Here is a 12287-nt window from a genome sequence, read left to right as displayed (position 1 = left end):
ACGTCAGAGAACCGGGAAACGCCGCCGCCGCTCAGAACCGGGCACCTCTGAAGATCGGCCTGGAACGCTCCAGGAGCACCACGAGGATCGCAAGCAAGGCGCGTGCACACGAGCCCGGTCGGGAGGGGCACGTAACGCGGCAATCAGCCGACCCTCCCCCGGCTCGGAGGGAGGAGGGCCAAACAGACCCACACACGGTGGGCATAGCGAAACGCGCGACGGGGAACAAAGCCCCCGGCGCGCCTCACGGGAACCCCCACGAACCACAGCGAGGAGTGCGGGGGGGCTTTCACAGGGCTCGGGCCGGATAACCGCACCCCTGCCTTCCACACACCACCGGTAAAGGTGGGGAGGAGAGACGAGGGGCCCGCTGGCAGAACGAGAAGAGCGGCCGCCATTCGCCATGAATGTCCGTCCCTCGCCTGGCGCGGCTTAGGCCTCCGGCCCGAATGAACACAGGGCAAGCGCACCACATCGATCAACAAAGCAGAACCGGGAAGAATCGAGCGAGAGATCAAACCACAGACCCAACACATGCCACAGAAGAAAAAAAAAAAAAAAAAAAAAAAGGAAAAAAAAAAAGAAAACCCTTCACACCTCCACACCAAAAAAGAGCGGTGGGGGGGTCAACGGGGAATCCAATGAAAGAGGAGTGCACTCGGGAGGCACATAACATGAGGCAGCAGAAGGGCCGGGCCACCCTCAACCCAAAAAGGACTCATGGAGACTCGGGAGCTCCACAAGCTGGGAGGGGGGGTAAAAAAAAAAAAAGCGGTGCGCTCGGGAGGCACACGGGAGCAGAGGACCATGGAGGAGACTCGGGAGCTCCACAACCTGGTCCCCGCCCGCAAAAAAAAAAAGAAAAAAAAAAAAGCACCGGGACGGTAAGGGAGCAGCATCGAGAGACGGGTCCCACCATCCAAACAGAACGGGTGACAAACCACGAAGCGGGGACGCCTGACACGCTTCACCACGGGCAAAAGCAAGGCAAGGAAGCCGGTCATCTCAAAAAGCCTCAGGGGAAAGCACAGCAGCGAGACGCGGGCTGGGCTAGACGGGGGAAAATAACACCCAGTGAGGCTCGGAAGAGAGACCGCCACCTAGCGTCCTTTAATGTCACCCAATTAAAGGACAGCGTGTCAGCACCTATCTGCAGGTACAATAAGGACAGATAGCAATTATTAGAAGAATGGCAACAGGTACGGGGAGTCATTCACAGACCACACAGAACTCCTGAACGTGAGGCTGGGTGAAATGTCCCAAAAATGTCCCCATAAACAAGAGAACCGACCCTCAAAGGAACAACTGGTCGACCTCATAACCATGAAAGGACCGAGAGAGCGAGGTGGACATGCCAGAAAGCCGGGCGCCCAGCCTCCTCCCGGCCGAGGACCCTGCGACCAGCCGCTAGGGATGGAGAAGGGCAAGAAGAAAAACTTGGGGGGGAATCTCGAGTCCAAGAAACCGGGGACCAGTGAACAGGGGAGCCGGGACCACCACCTCCTCTCGGCCTCGAGAACACGAGGCCCGCCGCTGGGCTCTCGCAAGACCGAGGGCAGGAGAAAGGGGCGGGCGGGGGAGAGCTCCGAGACACCAACGAGTCCGGACCAGGGAGGCGAGAAAGACGGGACCACGGCCTCCTCTCGGCCTCAGCATGGCAAGGCCCGCCGCTGAGGACCGAGGGTTCCTGGCAAGAGGAAGAAAATAAAAAAGCTCCGAGAGTCCGGAACAGGGAGGCGAGAAAGCCGGGACCACGGCCTCCTCTCGGCCTCAGGATGGCAAGGCCCGCCGCTGAGGACCGAGGGTTCCTGGCAAGAGGAAGGAAAAAAAAAAAAAAAGGTCCGAGACCCCAACGAGTCCGTGACGGGGCAGCGGGGAAGCCGGGATCAACCATCGCCTCCTCTCGGCCTCGGGTCGCCGGGTCCCAGGGCTCTTTAGAAGAGAGAAAAAGCAAGGGAAAAGCAACTTTTAAAGCCGAGGTATTTCACCGATCCTGGGCCCGGGTGGACCCGACACCTAGCGGGAGTACGCAAACGACTGAAGCCTTCTGGTCGACCCGCTCAAGTCTCCCAGCACCCTCTCCAGCTGGTCCCGTCACTGGGTTCCATCCCCAACGCACACACCCATGGGTGACTCTTCCGGCACAACCTCCTACACAGAGACCGTCCCCAAGCACGACACCGACTCCGGGACACACCCGCCTGCCGGGCCGGGACTCTCGTCACTCTTTCCGCCTCACAAAAGCCATTTCGCCCCGTCCTCGTCAACGACCGAGCACCAGGAGCGTTGCAGAAAAAGGCCACCGCTAGGGGGCGCCCGACTACCGACCGCCATAGATCGCTCGCTCGCTCGCTCGCTCGTTCGGCCGCGACCGCGGCGGCGGCGTCTTCACCTTCTCTGGCGTGACAGCGTCCTTCCACGCTCACGCCCGGAGGTGGCACGGGCCCACAACAGGACAGGGAACTCCCCTGTCGGTTCCCCCACCCCTCCCCATCCCACCCCCGAACACGGTGAACGGCGGGCCGGGCTGGACATTCGGGGCTACGAAAACGAAAGTACGACCGAGACCACAGGCAGCTAGGAAAGCAGGCGAATCGATCGCTCGCTCACGGGGAAACAAAGAGCGTGTCTGACAGATCGGTGACAGGACTAGATGGGCCAGGGGCTTCTGCAACCATTAGGGCATGGTGAGAGGGAGGGACCGAGGGGGACCGAGGGGGACCGAGGGACCGAGGGAGGAAGGGAGGGAGGGAGGCGGCAACGGCAGTTCCCTGCCATCTAAGGTCTCCTTTCACCATGGCCACTGCTTGCTTGCTTGCTTGTGGTTCTTTTTCTTCACCCCACTCCCCACGCCCTCAGCCCACACTTCTCAGACTAAATACCGAGTCAGAGAAAATTAAAACAGACGTGGAATAGTTTTTTTAAAAAATAATAATAATAATAATGAAATAAAAATAGTGTTTCAAAAATCCCACTCGGATTTCATTTCCGGGAATAATATCGTCATAGTGATGTGTTGTGAACATTTTCACTTAGAACAGAAAAAATAAACAGGTCACTTTAGTCATTTCTTGGAGAGGGTCTGTTTCCCCACCACGATGGTTCGCACTTGCTGAGTTGCTGAAGATGATCTCCCGATCCTCGTGTTTTCAGTTTCTGAGTGCTGCTGACATGACAGACATGGGCCCTCACACTCGAGTTTATGAGACACTACTGAGAGCGTGGAGCCCATAGGACAAGGCTTTGGCTTTCCCTTCCCCTCCAACATAAGCCAGATAAATAAGTAAATAAATAAATTCCCAGCAGCAGAAGCATGAAAGCAGCTTCTCAGACCCTTTAGAGCTCCTGAGTTACAGTCATGGCAGAGGATATGACTAGGCCAGGGCTCCCTTCACAACCACCATCCAGGCCTGCCTGCCTGCCTGCCTGCCTGCCTTTTTTAAATGCCAGTTTACTAAAATTTTAGTTATTTTTAATTGCGTTGGGAGGCTAGAAATTTTTGGGTTTTCGTGAGTGGGCAGACATATGAAAGAAAGGAAGAAAGGAAGGAAGGAAGGAAGGAAGGAAGGAAGGAAGGAAGGAAGGAGAGAAGGATCAGAGCAGTGAATATACAGGTGCACAGTCCTTACACCAATGTTGACTGCAGATAGAAAAATAAGAGGAAGAAAAAAAAAATAGAACGTCACCAAAAGGACAGCCTGGTCTATAAAAATGAGTTCCGGGACAGCCAGGGCTATTCCATGAAATTGGCTGAGTTCAAATCAGCAATTTCCCAACTCCAACAAGAATGTTGACAGGAAAGGCAACAGCTGTACACGTCAAGGAAGGCCAGTGGAGCTGTAGGCACACCCTTCACACCCTTTGAAACTTCTCTGTTGCAAAGTCACAGAGTTAGGAAAGGAAAATAACGCGTCACTGAAGTCATTCCTAGGCTAGGGCTCCCTTCACAACCATTTGAAAGGATCACAGCACTGAATATACAGACGCACGGTAATTACACCAACGTTGACTGGAAAGACACCTAAACTAACAGAGACACACACATACACAATCCATAGCATTTGCTGCCTAGCAGATCAAATGAATTCCAGTGTCAGTAGGCACACCCTTCACACCCCTTGAAACTTCTCTGTTGCAAGGTCACAGAGTTAGGAAAGGATCTTGATCTTGAACTTTCCTTAATAGTAAGTCTGTGTGTGTATCACACTCAAGCCAAGTGCCCCTCAGAGCTCATGCATGGAAGACAAAACAGAGCTCTAGAATAAGAGAGACGGGGGGGGGGGGGGGGGGGAGAGATTCACTCAAGAAAATAAAAGCAAAACCCTACACAAACCCTGGCACACAGTAAAATCAGTCCTATGAGGAAATTTGTAGCTCTGATTGCCTACTTTTTAAAAAGACTTCTAACCGGGTAATGGTGGGACACGCCTTTAATTCCAGCACTCGTTCTGGTCTCCAAGAGCTAGTTCCAGGACTGACTCAATTAGAGAGAACTAGAGAGAAACCCTGTCACAAAACAAACAAAAAAGGAATAAATACTTTATGGAAGAATAGATGGACAGATAGACAGACAGACAGACCCACACCCCATCTTCTGTCTTCTGAAGGTACCAGGCTCTCTCACAGGGGTCAGACAGAAACGCAGGCAGTGTATGTGTGTGATATCAAGCAAGCCTATACGTGATATATAGGGTATGATAGGATAATGTCAGTATTAAATTGGGGTAGGTCTCCGGAGCACAAGAACCCAAATCTGTGCTGTACTCCCTGTCACCAGAAGAGGGCACTAGATCCCCACCATGTGGTTTCTGGACATTCCAGAAATTCCATCTCTCCAGTTCTCATTCTTTCATTGTTCCTCCTGCATGCCTGCATCTAGTGAGAGAGTGGGCACCGTTCCTCCCTGCTTCTGTGTGTCTGTGTCTGTCACGTCCTGGATAGCCAGAGTGCCCGCCACATACGCCTGAGATAGATGTGGCCGGCAGCCCTGGGGCTGGGGGAAAGGGAGAGAGTGGGTTCCCTGGAGAGCCTTGGGCAGAGGCTCGGTGGATTCCCTGCAGGAGGCCTCACCGCCTCTGAGGAGCCCATGGGGGAGGGGGAAAGGGAAGGTCAACCATACAGTCCTGCCTGGCTTTTGCTTTGCTTTGCTTTGGTTTTGTTTTGTTTTGTTTCCAGGTACAGCTGTGACCAGGTCTGAATCCAGGACAGACTCCAAAGCTAGAGAAAAATCCTGTCTCAGAAAAAATAAATAAATAAATGAATGGATAGATAGCTAGATAGCCAGACAGAGAGATGATAAAAACACCTCCAAGATCAGGGAGACCAAGGCAGGCAGATCACTGTGAGTTTAAGGCTCCCTTGTTCTGCAGATTGAGATTCAAGGCCAGGCAAAGTGACACAGAGAAACCCCGTTTTCAAAAAAAAAAAAAAAAAAAAAAAAAAAAGGTGAGGGCTGGAGAGAGATGGCTCTGTGGTTAAGAGTTCTGACTGCTCTTCCAGAGGACCCAGGTTCAATTCCTACCACCCACATGGCAGTCAACAGCTGTCGGTAACTCCAAGATCGGACACCCTCAGATAGACATACATGCAGGCAAAACACCAATGCCAATAAAATGAAAATAAATAAATTATTAGGAAAATAAATATATAGAAAAGGTGTTTAGTGCATGCCTTTAATCTCAGCACTAGGAGGCAGAGGCAGATGACTCTCTGTGAGTCTGAGGCCAGTCTTGTCTACAAAGTGAGTCCCAGGGCATACAAGGGTACACAACGAAACCTTATGTTGAACAACCACAAATAAGCAAACAAATAGAGAGATAATAACAATAAAAATATTTGAGAGTTCAAATAATTGACTTCATCCACAATAAAAGAATATAAAAATAAAAATATCAAATGCACTTGAACACATTGGCACAGGAGAACGCTTGCTAAATAGAACCCCAGTAGCACAGACACTGAGAGAAAAAGAAAAAAAAGAAAAAAAAAGAAAGAAAAAAAAGAAAAAAAAAAAACAGACACTGAGAGAAACAATTAATAAGTGAGACCTCCTGAAACTGAAAAGCTTCTGTAAAGCAAAGAACATGGCCAACAAGACAAAACGACGGCCTTACAGAATGGGAAAAGATCTTCACTAATCTCCAAAATACACAAAGAAGTCGAGAAATTGGTCATCCAAAGAACAAATAATCCAATTTTAAAAAATGGAGTACAGACCTAAACAGAGAACTCTCAACAGAGGGATCTAAAATGGTTGAAAGACACTTAAATGTTGGGTCGAGGGGGGGGGGGGGTCGTGCAAAGATGAGAACACCACCAAGTCTAATAAACCAAAAACAAACTTAAAAATACAAACACACCGCGAGTCACAGAAGCTTATCAGCTAGCTGAGACCACAGGCAGAGTTTGGGCTTCTGACACTGTGGCAAAAGGCCGGTTTCTGAAACCCATTTTTATAGTAGGGGCATCGCAGGGCAGTGGTGGCGCAAGCCTTTAATCCCAGCACTCGGGAAGCAGAGGCAGGCGGATCTCTGTGAGTTCGAGACCAGCCTGGTCTACAGAGCTAGTTCCAGGACAGGCTCCAAAGCCACAGAGAAACCCTGTCTCGAAAAACCAAAAAAAAAAAAAAAAAAAAAAAATATGTTTCTCTGGATGTGCCTCTGTGTGTGTGTGTGTGTGTGTGTGTGTGTGTGTGTGTGTGTGTGTGTGTGTGTTGTGTGTGTGTGTGTGTTTATGGGGTGGCTTTTGAACTAACCAAGATGACTGGTTCCATATCTGGCAGAGAGGCAGGTGGATCTCTGGGAGTTTGAGGCCAGCCAGCCTGGTTGACAAGAGCTAGTTCCAAAGACAGGCTCCAAAGCAACAGAGAAACCCTTCCTTGAAAATCAAAACAAGAACACAAACCAAAAATAAAATAAAACATAAATTAAATGAGTGTGAGAGAGAGAGAGAGAAGAAATGTTGATTTGTTGATTTACAGACAAGAAATAAGAAAATACAAAACCATAATGTTACCAAGATGACAGCCTGGTTTATATAGTGAGTTAAAGGTATTATACAGAGAAACCCTGCACCAAAAATAATAATAATAAAAGAAAAAAACAGAAAAAAAACAAGTAAGGAAAAAGAAAGGAAGGAAGGAAGGAAGGAAGGAAGGAAGGAAGGAAGGAAGGAAAAAACAGGTGTTTTCCTTTTTTTCTTTGTTTATCTCAGGTTATTTTATTTTAATTTATTTTTTTAATTGCAGCAGCGGCAGTATATTTTGGGCAGCACATTTCTTTATTCTCAGTTCTCAGCCCTCAGAAATCAGGAGAGGCAGAAACAGGCAAATCGCTGTGAGTTTGAGGCCACCTCGTTCTGCAGTGTGAGTTTTAGGACAGGCAAAGCGACAGACACAGAGAAACCCTGACTTAGGGGGGGAAAGTGTGTTTAGTACAGGCCTTTAATTCCGGCACTAGGAAGCAGAGGTAGAGGCAGGGGCAGCTAGATCTCTGTGAGTCTGAGGCCAGCCTTGTCTACAAAGTGAGTTCCAGGGACACAGGGAACCTCTATGTAAAAAAAAACACAAATAAACTAATAATAATAATAATCATCATCATCATCTAAGAGCTCAATTAATTGACTTCACCCAAAATTCAAAAATAAAAAAAGAGTGTGTCTGACTGATCAGTGAAAGGACTATGTGGGCCAAGGGGCTGCCACAATTATGGCTTGGTGAGAGGGAGGAACTGAGGGAGGGAGGGAAGGAGGGAGGGAGGGAGGGAGGGAGGGAGGGAGGGAGGGAGGGAAGGAGGGAGGGAGGGAGGCCTGCTTTCTTAGGGTTCTTTTTCAGTAGTTGTGTTTGTACAACCCCACACCCCACTTCTCATACTAAATACCGAGTCTGAGAAAATTAAAGCAGCCGTGGAGAAATTCCCACTTGGATGTCTGTTCCTGCCCTGTAAAACAAGAACCACAACAAAAATATCCATATCTAAGCAGGCCAATTAAGTTGTAGCCTCACCCTTTAAAGGTTCTAGCTGTTGGGAAGGGCTGGTGACCTTGAACTTTACTAGTCTCTGAAATCTGCCTTCTCACTTTTACCAGGTGCCCTCAGGGGCCAGGAGTGGAGGCCAGGGCCCCTGCTACAGGAGATTTCCTAGATCACCTACAGGCGCTTAGGATTCCTGGGCCTGCTTAGAGAAAGACACACGACACGTGAGACGCAGAGAAAAAAATTTTCTGAGACAAGGATTCTCTTAGCTTTGGCACCTGTCCTGGAACTGTAGATGACCAGGCTGGCCTCAAACTCACAGAGATCTGCCTGCCTCTGTCTGCCACAGAGAAAATTACAACAGCCATGGAATAATATGAAAAATTCTGATTTACGCCAGGCAGTGGTGGCGCACGCCTTTAATCCCAGCACTTGGGAGGCAGAGGCAGGCGGATCTCTGTGATTTCGAGACCAGCCTGGTCTACAAGAGCTAGTTCCAGGACAGGCTCCAAAACCACAGAGAAACCCTGTCTCGAAAAACCAAAAAAATAAAAATGAAAATAATAAGAATAAAATAAAATGTTAAAAAAAAAGAGAAAAATTCTGATTTTGATATCATTTCCAGGAATACTGATGCAGTGAATTATTTGGAACATTTTCACTTCCGACAGAAAAAAATAAAAATGTCATTTTATTGATTTCTTTTAGAGGGTCTCTTTTCCACCAGGATGGTTTGCACTTGCTGGGTTGTTGAAGATGATCTCCTGATCCTTGTATTCCCAGTTCCTGAGTGCTGCCAGCAGGACAGACATGGGCTCACTATACACTCGAGTTTTTGATGCAGTACTGAGAACCTGGAGCCCAAAGGACAAGGCTTCAGCTTCCCCTGCCCCTCTGACATAGGCCAGATATATAAATGATTACCCAGATTTTATTTAAATCTCTCAGTGTGGCTTGTGTATGTGGGGGAGACAGGGAAGGTATCACATTTCAAAACATTTTCATAACTGCACTTAGCACTGTATTCTTTTCCATTTATTTTACTTTTATTTGAGAGTGTTTCCAATTGTGTGGGACTTAGTTAAATTTCAATTTCTTAAGGAATTTTTTTATGATTTTCTTAACTTTATTTTATGTGCAATGGTCTGAAGATGTCAGATCACCCAGAAACTGAATTTACAATCACTATGAGCTGCCATGCAGGTGCTGGGAATTGAACCCAATTTCTCTGGAAGAGCCGCGAAACTAGCTCTCCAGGCTCTTCTTAATTTAAAAGTTTATTTATGTGTCTCTGGGTGTGCCTGTGCCTGTGTTTGGTTTGTGTGTGTGTTGTGGGGGGGGGTTGTGGGGGGGGGTGGCTTTTGACCTCACCAGATGAAGGCATTCAAGAGCACTGGCTCCATATTTAGCAGAAACAGGATCATTGGGAGTTTTAGGACAGCCTGGTCTACAAGAAAGGAGCTAGTTTTAACAACAGTCTCCAAAGCAGCAGAGAAACCCTGTCTCATAAAGCAAAACACAAAACCAAACATATTTGAGAGAGAGAGAGAGAGAGAGAGAGAGAGAGAGAGAGAGAGAACAGCTAGGGCTGTTACACAGAGAAACCGTGCCTCAAGAACTAACTAATAAAAGAAGGGGGAAAAAAGCAAGAGAGCAAGAAAGCAAAAAAATCAAGCAAGCAAGCAAGAAGGAAAGCTAGAGAGAAACCCTGTCTCAGAAAACAAAAAAATAAATAAATAAACTAATAAATGAAATGAATGGATAGATAGATAGATAGATAGATAGATAGATAGATAGATAGATAGATGATAAAACACCTCCAAGATCAGGGAGACCAAAGCAGGCAGATCACTGTGAGTTTAAGGCTACTTTGTTCTGCAGATTGAGATTCAGGACAGGCAAAGTGACACAGAAAAACCCTGTTTTCAAAAAAAATGTGTTTAGTGTACGCCTTTAATGCCATCACTAGAAGGCAGAGGCAGGCGGATCTCTGTGAGTCTGAGGCCAGTCTTGTTTACAAAGTGAGTCCCAGGGCATACAAGGATACACAAGGAAACCCCGTGTTGCAAAACCACAAATAAACAAACAGATAATAACAATAAAAATATTTGAGAGTTCAAATAATTGACCTCATCCACAATAAAAAAAATATAAAAATAAAAATATCAAAAGCATTTGAACGGGGGCTGGAGAGATGGCTCAGCGGTTAAGAGCATTGCCTGCTCTTCCAAAGGTCCTGAGTTCAATTCCCAGCAACCACATGGTGGCTCACAACCATCTGTAATAGGGTCTGGTGCTCTCTTCTGGCCTTCAGACATACACACAGAAAGAATATTGTATACATAATAAATAAATATTTATTTTTTAAAAAAAAAAGCATTTGAACGCATCGGCACAGGAGACCACTTCCTAAATCTAACTCCAGTAGCACAGACTCTGAGAGAAACAAAATGAATCAATGGGACCTCCTGAAACTGAAAAGCTTCTTCTGTAAAGCAAAGGACATGGCCAACAAGACAAAACGACGGCCTTACAGAATGGGCAAAGATCTTCACTAACCCCACATCAGACAGAGGTCTGAGCTCCAAAATATACAAAGAACTCAAGACATTGGTCATTTCAAGAACAAATAATCCAATTCACAACATGGAGGTACAGACCTAAACAGAGAACTCTCAACCGAGAAATCTAAAATGGCTGAAAGACACTTAAGGAAATGTTCAACACCCTTAGTCATCAGAGATATGTAAATCAAAACAGCTCTGAGATTCCACTTTATACCTGTAAGAATGGCCAAGATCTAAAACACTGATGACAACTTATGCTGGAGAGGATGTGGGGAAAAGGGAACTCTCCTGCATCGCTGGTGGGAATGCAAGCTGGTACCGCACCCTTTGGATGTCAGTGTGGCGATTTCTCAGAAAATTAGGAAACAACCTTCCTCAAGACCCAGCAATACCACGTTTAGGTATATATATGTAAAGGATGCTCAATTGTGCCACGAGGACATGGGCTCAACTATGCTCATAGCAGCATTGTTTGTCATAGCCAGAACCTGGAAACAGCCTAAATGCCCTCTGACTGAAGAATGGATGAGGAAAACGTGGTATACTTACACAATGGAGTACTTACTACACTACAGAGCAGAAAAGAATAATGACATCTTGAATTTTGCAGGCAAATGGATGAAGCTAGGAAACATCATTTTGAGGAAAGTAACCCAGACCCTAAAAGACAATTACCACATATACTCACTCATAAGTGATTTTTAAACATAAAGCTCACAAATCACAATCCCAGAGAACCTAGACAACAATGAGGACCCTAAGAGAGACATACATAGATCTAAAATACATGAGTAGTAGAAAAAGACAAGATCTCCTGAGAGCATGGGAACCTTGGGAGAGGGTGGAAGGGGAGGCATGGAAAGAGAGGAAAGAAAAATGTAGAGCTTAACAAAAATAAATAAAAGAAACAAAGGCGGGTAGTGGTGGCACATTCCTTTAATCCCAGCACTTGGGAGGCAAAGGCAGGTGGATCTTTGTGAATTTGAGGCCAGCCTGGTCTACAAGGGTTAGTTCCAAAGCTACAGAGAAACCCTGTCGTGAAAAACCAAAAATAAATAAATAAGTAGGCATGGATTTTTTTTTTAAAAAAAAATCAAACGCAAACCAAGTAGAAATAACTACTTTCCATATGCCATTCAAGAATTAGGGAACCCTTTATCCCAGCACGTGGGAGACACAGGCAGAAGGACATCTGTGAGTTAAAATCCAGACTCATCTACCAAGTGAGATCACAAGACTCGTGCACTGTCTCATAGGTCCTAAATTCCCATGATCCAGTTTCTAGGACCAAGGAGACAGTTTATAATGTCTCCTTCTTCTTTCCTTCCTTCCTTTTTTTTGGGGGGGGGGGGTGGTGTTTGGTTAAACTTTTATATATGTTTTTTTTTTTATTTGGGTTGGGGGCCTCTCTATAAAGCCTGGGAATTCACAGAGGTCCACCTGCCTCTGTCTCTTTGATGATAGAATAAAAGATGTGCACCACAATAACCAGGCTCAGTTTCTTGTACATTTAGTTTAATTTCAAATTTTGTTTGTATCTCTTGGTCTGCACCAAGTGTGTCCCTGTGGGGGTGGGGGGCAGGGAAGTTGTCCTATTTTAGAACATTTTATTTTACTTTTATTTGAGACAGTCTTTCCGGTTGTGTAGAACTTATTTTAATTTCAAATTTTTAAAGAATTTTTTATGATTTATTTAACTTTATTTTATGTGCAGTCGTGTGAAACTGGATTTACAATCACTTATGAGC

This window comes from Microtus pennsylvanicus, unplaced genomic scaffold (genome assembly GCF_037038515.1).
Source record: "Microtus pennsylvanicus isolate mMicPen1 unplaced genomic scaffold, mMicPen1.hap1 Scaffold_62, whole genome shotgun sequence".
Lineage (NCBI taxonomy): Eukaryota > Metazoa > Chordata > Mammalia > Rodentia > Cricetidae > Microtus > Microtus pennsylvanicus.
This window is presented reverse-complemented; position numbering follows the sequence as displayed.